Here is a 14,811-nt window from a genome sequence, read left to right as displayed (position 1 = left end):
ACAGCTCGAGACGCAAGCCAAGATCAGGGAGGTGGTCAGAAGCTTGTATAACACCAAATATATCTCGGCCAAGCAGAGAGCGTATCTGTCGGGGTCGGACTCCCCACGAGTCCGTAGGTTTCACCTCCTCCCCAAAATACACAAGGACCCGGGGACGTGGACCATCCCACATGAGGTCCCCCCCGGCCGCCCTATAGCCTCGGACTGTGGGAGTGCGTCCTACCAAATCGCGGAGTACCTGGAGCACTACCTGAACCCCTTGTCCACCCAACATCCGAGTTACCTTAAGGATACATATGATTTTATTAGTAAGATTAAAACTGTACACTTACCTGCCGATGCCCTGCTCTTCTCCCTGGATGTGGACGCACTATACACAAACATAGAAACAGGCCTCGGACTCCGGGCCGTGAGACGGGCATTTGAGGCCAATCCGGATCCTGCCAGACCAGATGAGGCTTTGCTGACTCTTCTGGAGTTGGGACTCACCTGTAATGATTTTGAGTTTGACTCCAAGATTTATTTGCAAACACATGGCACTGCGATGGGCAAGAGGTTCGCTCCCTCGTATGCCAACATCTATATGGCCGACTGGGAGCTTACGGTACTGCCCGGGTGCCCCAAGAAACCGCTCGTCTACCTGAGATACTTGGATGATGTGTTCGGAGTCTGGACTCACTCGGCGACAGAGTTCCGCCAGTTTGTCCAGATTCTGAACCAGCATCATCCAAGTATCTCGTTAAAGGACAACCTGCAGCCAGAGCGAATTGAATTTTGAGACACTGAGGTTTTAAAAATATTTATGGAAGGTACGGACCCGGGAAAGGAAGGCTTGGCCACCAAAGTGTTTTTTAAACCCACCGACACTCACGCCCTGCTCCACAGGACGAGTTATCACCCGAGGCACACATACAGAGGAATAGTGAAGTCCCAGCTACTGAGATTCAGCAGAATCTGTACGAGGATCGAGGATGTGCAGACGGCCACCAAGATCCTCTTCAGAGTACTGAGGACAAGGGGATACAGCAGGACCTTCTTGCGCTCCATCAGGACGGAGGTCCAGAGCCTAGAGGGACTGGACCGACCGCCTGGTGGAGCGCAACCGGGTCCTTCCCTGGTCCCCTTCGTTACAAGCTTCACACCAGCCTCGTTGAGCATGGGCAGTGCCATACGAAAAAACTTTCAGGGACTCTGTCAGGCCATCGAGCCATTAAAAAATTTCAAAACAATCATAGCATTCCGGAGGAATACAAACCTGAAGGACCTTTTGGTCCATGCCTCACTCCAGAGTGGAAAGCCAGCGACCAGGAATCCCCACTTCCGAATTGCCAAGTTCCTTTTCAACCCACACACGGGTCTCGGGGCCCCGATTCGCCAACTCTTTCACTTAGAGTCGGCGAATCTGGTATACGCTATTCGCTGTGCGGCTTGTAAAAATATTTATATTGGACAGACAAAGAATACACTCCACCTCCAACTCAACCAACATTTATACGCAATAAACCGGAGATCCCAGGCCCTATATACCCACTTTTGGGAACACGGGAGGGAGAACCTGGAGATCTCGGGCCTGGAGTCCCGGATGGGATGGTCCGGGTTCCAGAGACCTCCTGTCTCCTCCCTCCTGTCTCCTCTCTCCTCCCTCCTGTCTCCTCTCTTCTGTCTCCTCTCTCCTCCCTCCTGTCTCCTCCCTCCTGTCTCCTCTCTCCTCCCTCCTGTCTCCTCTCTCCTGTCTCCTGTCTCCTCCCTCCTGTCTCCTCTCTCCCGTCTCCTCCCTCCTGTCTCCTCTCTCCTGTCTCCCTCTCCTCCTGTCTCCTCCCTCCTGTCTCCTCCTCTCCTCCTCCTGTCTCCTCCTCCCCTCTCCCTCCTGTCTCCTCTCCTCTCCCTCCTGTCTCCTCCTCCCCTCTCCCTCCTGTCTCCTCTCCTCTCTCCTGTCTCCTCCCTCCTGTCTCCTCTCTCCTCCCTCCTGTCTCCTCCCTCCTCTCTCCTGTCTCCTCCCTCCTCTCTTCTCTCTCCTGTCTCCTCCTCCCTCCTGTCTCCTCTCTCCTGTCTCCTGTCTCCTCCCTCCTGTCTCCTCTCTCCCGTCTCCTCCCTCCTGTCTCCTCTCTCCTCCCTCCTGTCTCCTCCCTCCTGTCTCCTCTCTCCTCCCTCCTCTCTCCTCCTCCTGTCTCCTCCTCCTGTCTCCTCCCTCCTGTCTCCTCTCTCCTGTCTCCTCCCTCCTGTCTCCTCTCTCCTCCCTCCTGTCTCCTCCCTCCTGTCTCCTCTCTCCTCCCTCCTGTCTCCTCTCTCCTGTCTCCTCCCTCCTGTCTCCTCTCTCCACTCTCCTGTCTCCTCCCTCCTGTCTCCTCACTCCTGTCTCCTGTCTCCTCCCTCCTCCCTCCTGTCTCCTCACTCCTGTCTCCTCCCTCCTGTCTCCTCTCTCCTCCCTCCTCCCTCCTGTCTCCTCCCTCCTGTCTCCTCACTCCTGTCTCCTCCCTCCTGTCTCCTCCCTCCTGTCTCCTCTCTCCCGTCTCCTCCTCCTGTCTCCTGTCTCCTGTCTCCTCCTCCTCCTCCTGTCTCCTGTCTCCTCCCTCCTGTCTCCTCCCTCCTCTCTCCTCTCTCCTGTCTCCTCCCTCCTGTCTCCTCTCTCCTCCCTCCTGTCTCCTCCCTCCTGTCTCCTCACTCCTGTCTCCTGTCTCCTCCCTCCTCCCTCCTGTCTCCTCACTCCTGTCTCCTCCCTCCTGTCTCCTCTCTCCTCCCTCCTCCCTCCTGTCTCCTCCCTCCTGTCTCCTCACTCCTGTCTCCTCCCTCCTGTCTCCTCTCTCCTGTCTCCTCCCTCTTGTCTCCTCTCTCCTATCCTTTGTCCTCAAGGGGACGAGGAGTTGTTTACGGTCACGTTTAAAATGTTAGACGCTCCATCCAGTGGCAGCGGGGCTGGATGTGACGCAGGAGGCCTTGAGTGGAGCCCGGTGGACTATTATGAGCCAGAACACTGGCCCCGCCCCCTGGTGGGCCGGTCTGGACCCAAGATACCCATTACGCAACAATGCAGGATCTGTTTACTGGACCCACTTCCTGAACACAGACTGTAGACCAGCACAGAGACTGTAGACCAGCACAGAGACTGTAGACCTGCACAGAGACTGTAGACCAGCACAGAGACTGTAGACCAGCACAGAGACTGTAGACCTGCACAGAGACTGTAGACCAGCACAGAGACTGTAGACCAGCACAGAGACTGTAGACCTGCACAGAGACTGTAGACCAGCACAGAGACTGTAGACCTGCACAGAGACTGTAGACCAGCACAGAGACTGTAGACCAGCACAGAGACTGTAGACCAGCACAGAGACTGTAGACCAGCACCGGGCCTCCAGCATCGGCCTGTGGACCGCTGAGCTCACTTCCTCCACCCTTCACCCCCAGGAGGGGGGGATGTGTGTGTGTTGAGAACCTCTCCAGGACCAGGGAACCTCTGCAGGACTAGGGAACCTCTCCAGGACCAGGGAACCTCTGCAGGACTAGGGAACCTCTCCAGGACTAGGGAACCTCTCCAGGACTAGGGAACCTCTCCAGGACCAGGGAACCTCTGCAGGACTAGGGAACCTCTCCAGGACCAGGGAACCTCTGCAGGACTAGGGAACCTCTCCAGGACCAGGGAACCTCTCCAGGACCAGGGAACCTCTCCAGGACCAGGGAACCTCTGCAGGACTAGGGAACCTCTCCAGGACTAGGGAACCTCTCCAGGACCAGGGAACCTCTCCAGGACCAGGGAACCTCTGCAGGACTAGGGAACCTCTCCAGGACCAGGGAACCTCTCCAGGACCAGGGAACCTCTGCAGGACCAGGGAACCTCTCCAGGACTAGGGAACCTCTCCAGGACCAGGGAACCTCTGCAGGACTAGGGAACCTCTCCAGGACCAGGGAACCTCTGCAGGACTAGGGAACCTCTCCAGGACCAGGGAACCTCTGCAGGACTAGGGAACCTCTCCAGGACCAGGGAACCTCTGCAGGACCAGGGAACCTCTCCAGGACCAGGGAACCTCTGCAGGACTAGGGAACCTTTCCAGGACTAGGGAACCTCTGCAGGACTAGGGAACCTCTCCAGGACCAGGGAACCTCTGCAGGACTAGGGAACCTCTCCAGGACCAGGGAACCAGTCCAGGACCAGGGAACCTCTGCAGGACCAGGGAACCTCTGCAGGACTAGGGAACCTTTCCAGGACTAGGGAACCTCTGCAGGACTAGGGAACCTCTCCAGGACCAGGGAACCTCTCCAGGACCAGGGAACCTCTGCAGGACTAGGGAACCTCTCCAGGACCAGGGAACCAGTCCAGGACCAGGGAACCTCTGCAGGACTAGGGAACCTCTCCAGGACCAGGGAACCTCTGCAGGACTAGGGAACCTCTCCAGGACCAGGGAACCTCTGCAGGACCAGGGAACCTCTCCAGGACCAGGTAACCTCTGCAGGACTAGGGAACCTCTCCAGGACTAGGGAACCTCTCCAGGACCAGGGAACCTCTGCAGGACTAGGGAACCTCTCCAGGACCAGGGAACCTCTGCAGGACTAGGGAACCTCCAGGACCAGGGAACCTCTGCAGGACTAGGGAACCTCTCCAGGACCAGGGAAACTCTGCAGGACTAGGGAACCTCTCCAGGACTAGGGAACCTCTGCAGGACTAGGGAACCTCTCCAGGACCAGGGAACCTCTCCAGGACCAGGGAACCTCTGCAGGACTAGGGAACCTCTCCAGGACTAGGGAACCTCTCCAGGACCAGGGAACCTCTGCAGGACTAGGGAACCTCTCCAGGACCAGGGAACCTCTGCAGGACTAGGGAACCTCTCCAGGACCAGGGAACCTCTGCAGGACTAGGGAACCTCTCCAGGACCAGGGAACCTCTGCAGGACTAGGGAACCTCTCCAGGACCAGGGAACCTCTGCAGGACTAGGGAACCTCTCCAGGACCAGGGAACCTCTGCAGGACTAGGGAACCTCTCCAGGACCAGGGAACCTCTGCAGGACTAGGGAACCTCTCCAGGACTAGGGAACCTCTCCAGGACCAGGGAACCTCTGCAGGACTAGGGAACCTCTCCAGGACCAGGGAACCTCTGCAGGACTAGGGAACCTCTCCAGGACCAGGTAACCAGTCCAGGACCAGGGAACCTCTGCAGGACTAGGGAACCTCTCCAGGACCAGGGAACCTCTCCAGGACCAGGGAACCTCTGCAGGACTAGGGAACCTCTCCAGGACCAGGGAACCTCTGCAGGACCAGGGAACCTCCAGGACCAGGGAACCTCTGCAGGACTAGGGAACCTCCAGGACCAGGGAACCTCTGCAGGACTAGGGAACCTCTCCAGGACCAGGGAACCTCTGCAGGACTAGGGAACCTCTCCAGGACCAGGGAACCTCTGCAGGACTAGGGAACCTCTCCAGGACTAGGGAACCTCTGCAGGACTAGGGAACCTCTCCAGGACCAGGGAACCTCTCCAGGACTAGGGAACCTCTCCAGGACCAGGGAACCTCTGCAGGACTAGGGAACCTCTCCAGGACCAGGGAACCTCTGCAGGACTAGGGAACCTCTCCAGGACCAGGGAACCTCTCCAGGACCAGGGAACCTCTGCAGGACCAGGAAACCTCTGCAGGACTAGGGAACCTCTCCAGGACCAGGGAACCTCTGCAGGACTAGGGAACCTCTCCAGGACTAGGGAACCTCTCCAGGACCAGGGAACCTCTGCAGGACTAGGGAACCTCTCCAGGACCAGGGAACCTCTGCAGGACTAGGGAACCTCTCCAGGACCAGGGAACCTCTGCAGGACTAGGGAACCTCTCCAGGACCAGGGAACCTCTCCAGGACCAGGGAACCTCTGTAGGACCAGGGAACCTCTCCAGGACCAGGGAACCTCTGCAGGACTAGGGAACCTCTCCAGGACCAGGTAACCTCTGCAGGACTAGGGAACCTCTCCAGGACTAGGGAACCTCCAGGACCAGGGAACCTCTGCAGGACTAGGGAACCTCTCCAGGACCAGGGAACCTCTGCAGGACTAGGGAACCTCTCCAGGACCAGGGAACCTCTGCAGGACTAGGGAACCTCTCCAGGACCAGGGAACCTCTGCAGGACTAGGGAACCTCTCCAGGACCAGGGAACCTCTGCAGGACTAGGGAACCTCTCCAGGACCAGGGAACCTCTCCAGGACCAGGGAACCTCTCCAGGACTAGGGAACCTCTCCAGGACTAAGGAACCTCTCCAGGACCAGGGAACCTCTGCAGGACTAGGGAACCTCTCCAGGACCAGGGAACCTCTGCAGGACTAGGGAACCTCTCCAGGACCAGGGAACCAGTCCAGGACCAGGGAACCTCTGCAGGACTAGGGAACCTCTCCAGGACCAGGGAACCTCTCCAGGACCAGGGAACCTCTGCAGGACTAGGGAACCTCTCCAGGACCAGGGAACCTCTGCAGGACCAGGGAACCTCTCCAGGACCAGGTAACCTCTGCAGGACTAGGGAACCTCTCCAGGACTAGGGAACCTCTCCAGGACCAGGGAACCTCTGCAGGACTAGGGAACCTCTCCAGGACCAGGGAACCTCTGCAGGACTAGGGAACCTCTCCAGGACCAGGGAACCTCTGCAGGACTAGGGAACCTCTCCAGGACCAGGGAACCTCTGCAGGACTAGGGAACCCCTCCAGGACTAGGGAACCTCTGCATGACTAGGGAACCTCTTCAGGACCAGGAACCTCTCAGGACTAGGGAACCTCTCCAGGACCAGGGAACCTCTGCAGGACTAGGGAACCTCTCCAGGACCAGGGAACCTCTGCAGGACTAGGGAACCTCTCCAGGACCAGGGAACCTCTCCAGGACCAGGGAACCTCTGCAGGACCAGGGAACCTCTGCAGGACTAGGGAACCTCTGCAGGACCAGGGAACCTCTGCAGGACTAGGGAACCTCTCCAGGACCAGGGAACCTCTGCAGGACTAGGGAACCTCTCCAGGACTAGGGAACCTCTCCAGGACCAGGGAACCTCTGCAGGACTAGGGAACCTCTCCAGGACCAGGGAACCTCTGCAGGACTAGGGAACCTCTGCAGGACTAGGGAACCTCTCCACCCCCAGGGAACCTCTCCAGGACCAGGGAACCTCTGCAGGACTAGGGAACCTCTCCAGGACTAGGGAACCTCTCCAGGACCAGGGAACCTCTCCAGGACCAGGGAACCTCTGCAGGACTAGGGAACCTCTCCAGGACTAGGGAACCTCTCCAGGACCAGGGAACCTCTCCAGGACCAGGGAACCTCTGCAGGACTAGGGAACCAAAGATGGCGCGGCTGTGTCCAGACGCCGTCGAGGTAGCTCCGCGGAGATTGTGCGCTCTTTTAGTTTTTGTGTTTATTTTTAATGTTTTCTTTGCCACAAACACATCGGCACTAACAGCATACGACCGCAGCACACTTTTGGACATAAACTTTTGCGCAAAACAAGGGTTTTTGTCCACTTTTTCCATCGATCCAGCGTGGCCGGCAGAGATCGTACGAGCGAACCACATCAACAACAGTGGAGCCGCTACTACGGGAGACGACGAAACATCGAGGAAACGGAGCGAATTCGAACAGACTGAGAGTTCAAGCCCACCGTCCACCTCTGCCCAGCATCCTTCTTGCTAACGTCCAGTCTCTGGAAAATAAGATGGATGATGTTAGGCAAGGATCAGATTCCAACGGGACATGAGGGACTGTAATATCTTTTGTCTGACGGAAACATGGCTGACTCCGCTGGTGCCGGATCGAGTCATATGCCCAACCGAGTCCTTCTCTGTTTTCCGTGCAGACAGAACGGAAGAGTCTGGTAAATCTAAGGGTGGAGGGGTTTGCTTCATGACTAACAACATGTGGTGCGACCCCAAGAACATTAAGACTCTTTCTCGTTCCTGCACACAGAACCTGGAACATCTGACGATCTCATGCCGTCCATTCTACCTTCCCCGGGAGTTCAGCTCGGTCATCACCACAGCCGCTCACATACCACCACAAGCGGACACCGACGTAGCACTATCGGACCTACATGATGTGTTATGTCGGCATCAGAACAAGTATCCCGACGCGGCTGTGGTGGTGGCTGGGACTTTAATAGGCTAACCTAAAAAGTCATGCCGAACTTTCACCAGCACATGTCGTGTGCTCCCAGAGGGGAAGAACGTTGGCCCACTGCTATACGCCATTCAAGAGAGGCTACAAGGCTGACTCTCTCCCTCCGTTCGGCAAATCAGACCATGCCGCCATTTTTCTGCTTCCGGGTACCGCAAAGATCGCGCGGGAAGCGGTAGTGACGAGGAACGTGAAGCGGTGGTCTGACCAATCAGAGGCTGAGCTACAGGACGCTCTGCGTGTCCGACTGGGACATGATCCAATCCAGTTCCAGTGACGCCAGCGAGTTTATGGAAGTAGCAATGAGCCTCATAGCAACGCTAGCGGACACCATCGCCCCACGGTAAAGTTAGGGTCTTTCCAACCAAAAGCCGTGGGTTGATGGATCCATCCGTGAAGCTGTGAACGCCTGCATTGCTGCCTATAACTCCGGTCTTGTATCCGCAACATGGACGAGTACAAGGCAGCGGTCTATGGACTGAGGAGGGCGGTGAAGGAAGCCAAAAGGAGGTACCGAGACAGAGTGGAATCACAGATGGAGCAGCGCGACACCAGGCGCCTATGGCAGGGGCTACGGACTATCACAGACTACCAGTGCAGACCTCGCTATGGTGAGTGCCGACGCATCCCTAGCGGACGACCTGAACTCATTTTATGCACGGTTTGAGGCTAGCAACAACAGCGCTAGCTCGCCGGCTAACAACAACACGTTAGCATAGCCGAGGTGAGTTCTACCGCTGGGGACGAACACACACTCTCTGTGACCGAGCACAGTGTGAGGAGGGCTCTGTTGAGGGTGAACACCAGGAAAGCTGCAGGTCCAGATGGCATATCTGGGCGAGTACTGAAGACCTGTGCTAACCAGCTAGCTCCAGTGTTCACCACAATATTCAACCTCTCCTGGCTGAGTCCGTGGTCCCCGCCTGCTTCAAGAGATCCACTATTGTCCCTGTGCCCAAGAATGCTTCTCCAGCATGTATGAATGACTACCGACCGTGGCCCTCACCTCGGTGGTCATGAAATGCTTGAGAGGCTGATAAAGGACTACATCTGCGCCTTCCTCCCTTCCTCCATGGACCCGCTGCAGTTTGCTTATCGCCCAAACAGATCCACAGATGATGCTGTCTCCCAGGTACTGGACACCACACTCTCTCATCTGGACAGCCAGAGGGGGCTATGTGAGACTGCTGTTCATTGATTATAGTTCAGCTTTCAACACCATAGTCCCTCCAGACTGGCCGGCAAGCTGATTGAGCTGGGACTGAACACCCCTGTGTGCTTGGATCCTGGACTTCCTGACCGCCAGGCCACAGGTGGTCAGGGTGGGCAGACACACCTCCAAATCCCTCACCCTGAACACAGGATCCCCAGGGTTGCGTCCTCAGCCCCTACTGTACTCCCTGTACACACATGACTGTGTGGCCAGGTTCAGCTCCAACACCATCATCAAGTTTGCGGATGACACAGTGGTGGTGGGCCTGATCTCCGACAACCATTTAGAAGGCCTACCTGGAGGAAGTTGCTGATCTGTCACTCTGGTGCCAGGACAACAGCCTCATCATGAATGTCACCAAAACTAAGGAGCTGATTGTGGACTTTAGGAGGGTACAACAACAGAGGACGTACTCACCACTGGGGATTAACGGGACTACTGTGGAGAGGGTGAGCGGTATAAATACCTGGGAGTCCACATCACCGAGGATCTGACATGGTCAACGAACACAGACACTCTGGTGAGAAAGGCAAGGCAGCGCCTCTACCACCTCAGGCAGCTGAGGAAATTTAAAGTTTCCCAGAGGATCCTTCAGTCCTTCTACTCTGGAGCTGTAGAGAGCGTCCTGACAGGAAGCATCACAGCCTGGTTTGGCAACTGCTCCGCTCAGGACAGGAAGGCTCTGCAGAGAGTAGTGCGGGCTGAGCGCACTATTGAACCACACTCCCACCCTGCAGGACTTGTACACCAGGAGGTGCAGAACCAGAGCCGCAGGATCATGAAGGATCCTCACCACCCCAACAACAGACTGTTTCAGCTGCTGCGGTCAGGCAGGCGCCTCCGTAGTCACGCTGCAAGAACAGAGAGACTGAGACGGAGTTTCTTTCCTCAGGCCATCAGGACTGTGAACTCCGACCTCACCAGGACCCCCACATAGACCCACACAACTGCCCCTCTTAGGCACACACACACACACACACTTACTGTAAATATTGTGTTGTTTTTTATTGTAAATAGTGTGTACTTGTTGCCCTTGCACATTCCTGCTGAGCATTGCCACTTTCATTTCACTGCACACCCTGTGTGTGTATGTGACAAATAAAACATCTTGAATCTTGAATCTTGAATCTCTCCAGGACCAGGGAACCTCTGCAGGACTAGGGAACCTCTCCAGGACCAGGGAACCTCTGCAGGACTAGGGAACCTCTCCAGGACCAGGGAACCTCTGCAGGACCAGGGAACCTCTCCAGGACCAGGAAACCTCTGCAGGACTAGGGAACCTCTCCAGGACCAGGGAACCTCTCCAGGACCAGGGAACCTCTGCAGGACTAGGGAACCTCTCCAGGACTAGGGAACCTCTCCAGGACCAGGGAACCTCTCCAGGACTAGGGAACCTCTCCAGGACCAGGGAACCTCTCCAGGACCAGGGAACCTCTCCAGGACTAGGGAACCTCTCCAGGACCAGGGAACCTCTCCAGGACCAGGGAACCTCTCCAGGACTAGGGAACCTCTCCAGGACTAGGGAACCTTTCCAGGACAGGAACCTCTCCAGGACCAGGGAACCTCTCCAGGACCAGGAACCTCCAGGACAGGGAACCTCCAGGACTAGGGAACCTTTCCAGGACCAGGGAACCTCTCCAGGACTAGGGAACCTCTCCAGGACCAGGGAACCTCTCCAGGACTAGGGAACCTTTCCAGGACCAGGGAACCTCTCCAGGACCAGGGAACCTCTCCAGGACTAGGGAACCTTTCCAGGACCAGGGAACCTCTCCAGGACCAGGGAACCTCTGCAGGACTAGGGAACCTCTCCAGGACCAGGGAACCTCTCCAGGACCAGGGAACCTCTGCAGGACTAGGGAACCTCTCCAGGACCAGGGAACCTCTGCAGGACTAGGGAACCTCTCCAGGACCAGGGAACCTCTGCAGGACTAGGGAACCTCTCCAGGACCAGGGAACCTCTGTAGGACCAGGGAACCTCTGCAGGACTAGGGAACCTCTCCAGGACCAGGGAACCTCTGCAGGACTAGGGAACCTCTCCAGAACCAGGGAACCTCTGCAGGACTAGGGAACCTCTCTAGGACCAGGGAACCTCTGCAGGACTAGGGAACCTCTCCAGGACCAGGGAACCTCTGCAGGACCAGGGAACCTCTGCAGGACTAGGGAACCTCTCCAGGACCAGGGAACCTCTGTAGGACTAGGGAACCTCCAGGACCAGGGAACCTCTGCAGGACTAGGGAACCTCTCCAGGACCAGGGAACCTCTGCAGGACTAGGGAACCTCTCCAGGACCAGGGAACCTCTGTAGGACTAGGGAACCTCTCAGGACCAGGAACCTCCAGGACCAGGGAACCTCTGCAGGACTAGGGAACCTCTCCAGGACCAGGGAACCTCTGCAGGACCAGGGAACCTCTCCAGGACCAGGGAACCTCTGCAGGACTAGGGAACCTCTCCAGGACTAGGGAACCTCTCCAGGACCAGGGAACCTCTCCAGGACTAGGGAACCTCTCCAGGACTAAGGAACCTCTCCAGGACCAGGGAACCTCTGCAGGACTAGGGAACCTCTCCAGGACCAGGGAACCTCTGCAGGACCAGGGAACCTCTGCAGGACTAGGGAACCTCTCCAGGACCAGGGAACCTCTGCAGGACCAGGGAACCTCTCCAGGACCAGGGAACCTCTGCAGGACCAGGAACCTCTCCAGGACTAGGGAACCTCCAGGACCAGGGAACCTCCAGGACCAGGGAACCTCTCAGGACTAGGGAACCTCTCCAGGACCAGGGAACCTCTCAGGACCAGGGAACCTCTCCAGGACCAGGGAACCTCTGCAGGACCAGGAACCTCCAGGACCAGGGAACCTCTGCAGGACTAGGGAACTCTCCAGGACCAGGGAACCTCTCAGGACCAGGGAACCTCCAGGACTAGGGAACCTCTCAGGACCAGGAACCTCTCAGGACTAGGGAACCTCTCAGGACCAGGGAACCTCTCCAGGACTAGGGAACCTCTCCAGGACTAGGAACCTCTCCAGGACCAGGGAACCTCTGCAGGACTAGGGAACCTCCAGGACCAGGAACCTCTGCAGGACTAGGGAACCTCTCCAGGACCAGGAACCTCTGCAGGACTAGGGAACCTCCAGGACCAGGGAACCTCTGCAGGACCAGGGAACCTCCAGGACCAGGGAACCTCTGCAGGACTAGGGAACCCTCTCCAGGACCAGGGAACCTCTGCAGGACTAGGGAACCTCTCCAGGACCAGGGAACCTCTGCAGGACTAGGGAACCTCCAGGACCAGGGAACCTCTGCAGGACTAGGGAACCTCTCCAGGACCAGGGAACCTCTGCAGGACTAGGGAACCTCTCCAGGACCAGGGAACCTCTGCAGGACTAGGGAACCTCTCCAGGACCAGGGAACCTCTCCAGGACCAAGGAACCTCTGCAGGACTAGGGAACCTCTCCAGGACCAGGGAACCTCTGCAGGACTAGGGAACCTCTCCAGGACCAGGGAACCTCTGCAGGACCAGGGAACCTCTCCAGGACCAGGGAACCTCTGCAGGACTAGGGAACCTCCAGGACCAGGGAACCTCTGCAGGACAGGGAACCTCCAGGACCAGGGAACCTCTGCAGGACCAGGGAACCTCTCAGGACCAGGGAACCTCTCCAGGACTAGGGAACCTCCAGGACCAGGAACCTCCAGGACTAGGGAACCTCTCCAGGACCAGGGAACCTCCAGGACTAGGGAACCTCCAGGACTAAGGAACCTCCAGGACCAGGGAACCTCTGCAGGACTAGGGAACCTCTCCAGGACCAGGAACCTCTGCAGGACCAGGGAACCTCCAGGACCAGGGAACCTCTGCAGGACTAGGGAACCTCTCAGGACCAGGGAACCTCTGCAGGACCAGGGAACCTCCAGGACCAGGAACCTCTGCAGGACTAGGGAACCTCTCCAGGACCAGGGAACCTCCAGGACTAGGGAACCTCTCCAGGACCAGGGAACCTCTCCAGGACCAGGGAACCTCTCCAGGACTAGGGAACCTCTCCAGGACCAGGGAACCTCTCCAGGACTAGGGAACCTCTCCAAGACCAGGGAACCTCTGCAGGACCAGGGAACCTCTCCAGGACCAGGGAACCTCTCCAGGACTAGGGAACCTCTCCAGGACCAGGGAACCTCTCCAGGACTAGGGAACCTCTCCAGGACCAGGGAACCTCTCCAGGACTAGGGAACCTCTCCAGGACCAGGGAACCTCTCCAGGACTAGGGAACCTTTCCAGGACCAGGGAACCTCTCCAGGACTAGGGAACCTCTCCAGGACTAGGGAACCTTTCCAGGACCAGGGAACCTCTCCAGGACTAGGGAACCTTTCCAGGACCAGGGAACCTCTCCAGGACTAGGGAACCTCTCCAGGACTAGGGAACCTTTCCAGGACCAGGGAACCTCTCCAGGACTAGGGAACCTCTCCAGGACTATGGAACCTCTCCAGGACTAGGGAACCTTTCCAGGACCAGGGAACCTCTCCAGGACCAGGGAACCTCTCCAGGACCAGGGACTTTAGTTGACATGAGGTCATCGTTGGTGTGTTTCACTAGTTTTGTTCTCTTTGATGTTTCCCTGACTGTAAACAACAACAACAGCAGCTGCGCTGGTTTCCCCTCCAGACTGTGTCGTGGCTCGAGGATGCAGGAGGAAGAGCGGGTCCTGGTTGGCCCACTGTGTCACTGGCTGGTGGTGCTTGACCCCATAGAGCCGCTCATAGACGGATTAAGAAACCACGGGCCCCTGGGCCTGGACGTGTCAAGGCCCCCCGTCCGCAAATTGTATTACAAATACAATAAAGGTTAAAAAAAAAAAAAAAAAAAAAAAAAAAAAAAACCTTATCGTGAACTTGCCTGTCTCCAGTTTACTAACTTTAAATATTCGATAGTTGTAACTAGTGTTGTCAGTTTAACGGTGTTAACGCAAACCCATTTTAACGCCGTTCATTTTTTTATCGCGAGTTTACCGCGAGATATTTTTTTAAATAAACTGTTCAAAATAGTTTTTTTAAGCTCATGTAAGGAATCTCACTTGTCCCAGTTAAGGCCTACCAGTAAAACCTATTTAAAGGAGCATACAGTGAAATGTTATGATGTGTTATGATTGAGGGGCTCCATTCAGACAGATCAGGGGTGGATAACATCATAATGGGGTCTTCATGAAGAACAACTTTACAGAAATACATAAACAGCGCATTTGTGTGTGTTGGGGGTGCTTAGACAGAGCTCTACTGCTATTGTTTTGCACTTGCTTTTTGGATTTCTCCCTACAGAGTTGAAGGGCCCATATTGCATGGAGTACTCAGCTCCTCTAAAGTCCTCTAGATAAACTGAGGGGATAAACACTCACTTGAAAGGTATCATGATGGTTTCTTTCTTGTGACATCTTCAAAGTGAATGTTTAGGCTATTCTTTAGTTTCTCAGTCGGACTATTGGGGCCCTGTTACTGACATGAATGACTTAAGC

The sequence above is a fragment of the Pseudoliparis swirei genome, chromosome 20, assembly GCF_029220125.1.
Source record: "Pseudoliparis swirei isolate HS2019 ecotype Mariana Trench chromosome 20, NWPU_hadal_v1, whole genome shotgun sequence".
In the NCBI taxonomy this organism is placed as follows: domain Eukaryota; kingdom Metazoa; phylum Chordata; class Actinopteri; order Perciformes; family Liparidae; genus Pseudoliparis; species Pseudoliparis swirei.
This window is presented reverse-complemented; position numbering follows the sequence as displayed.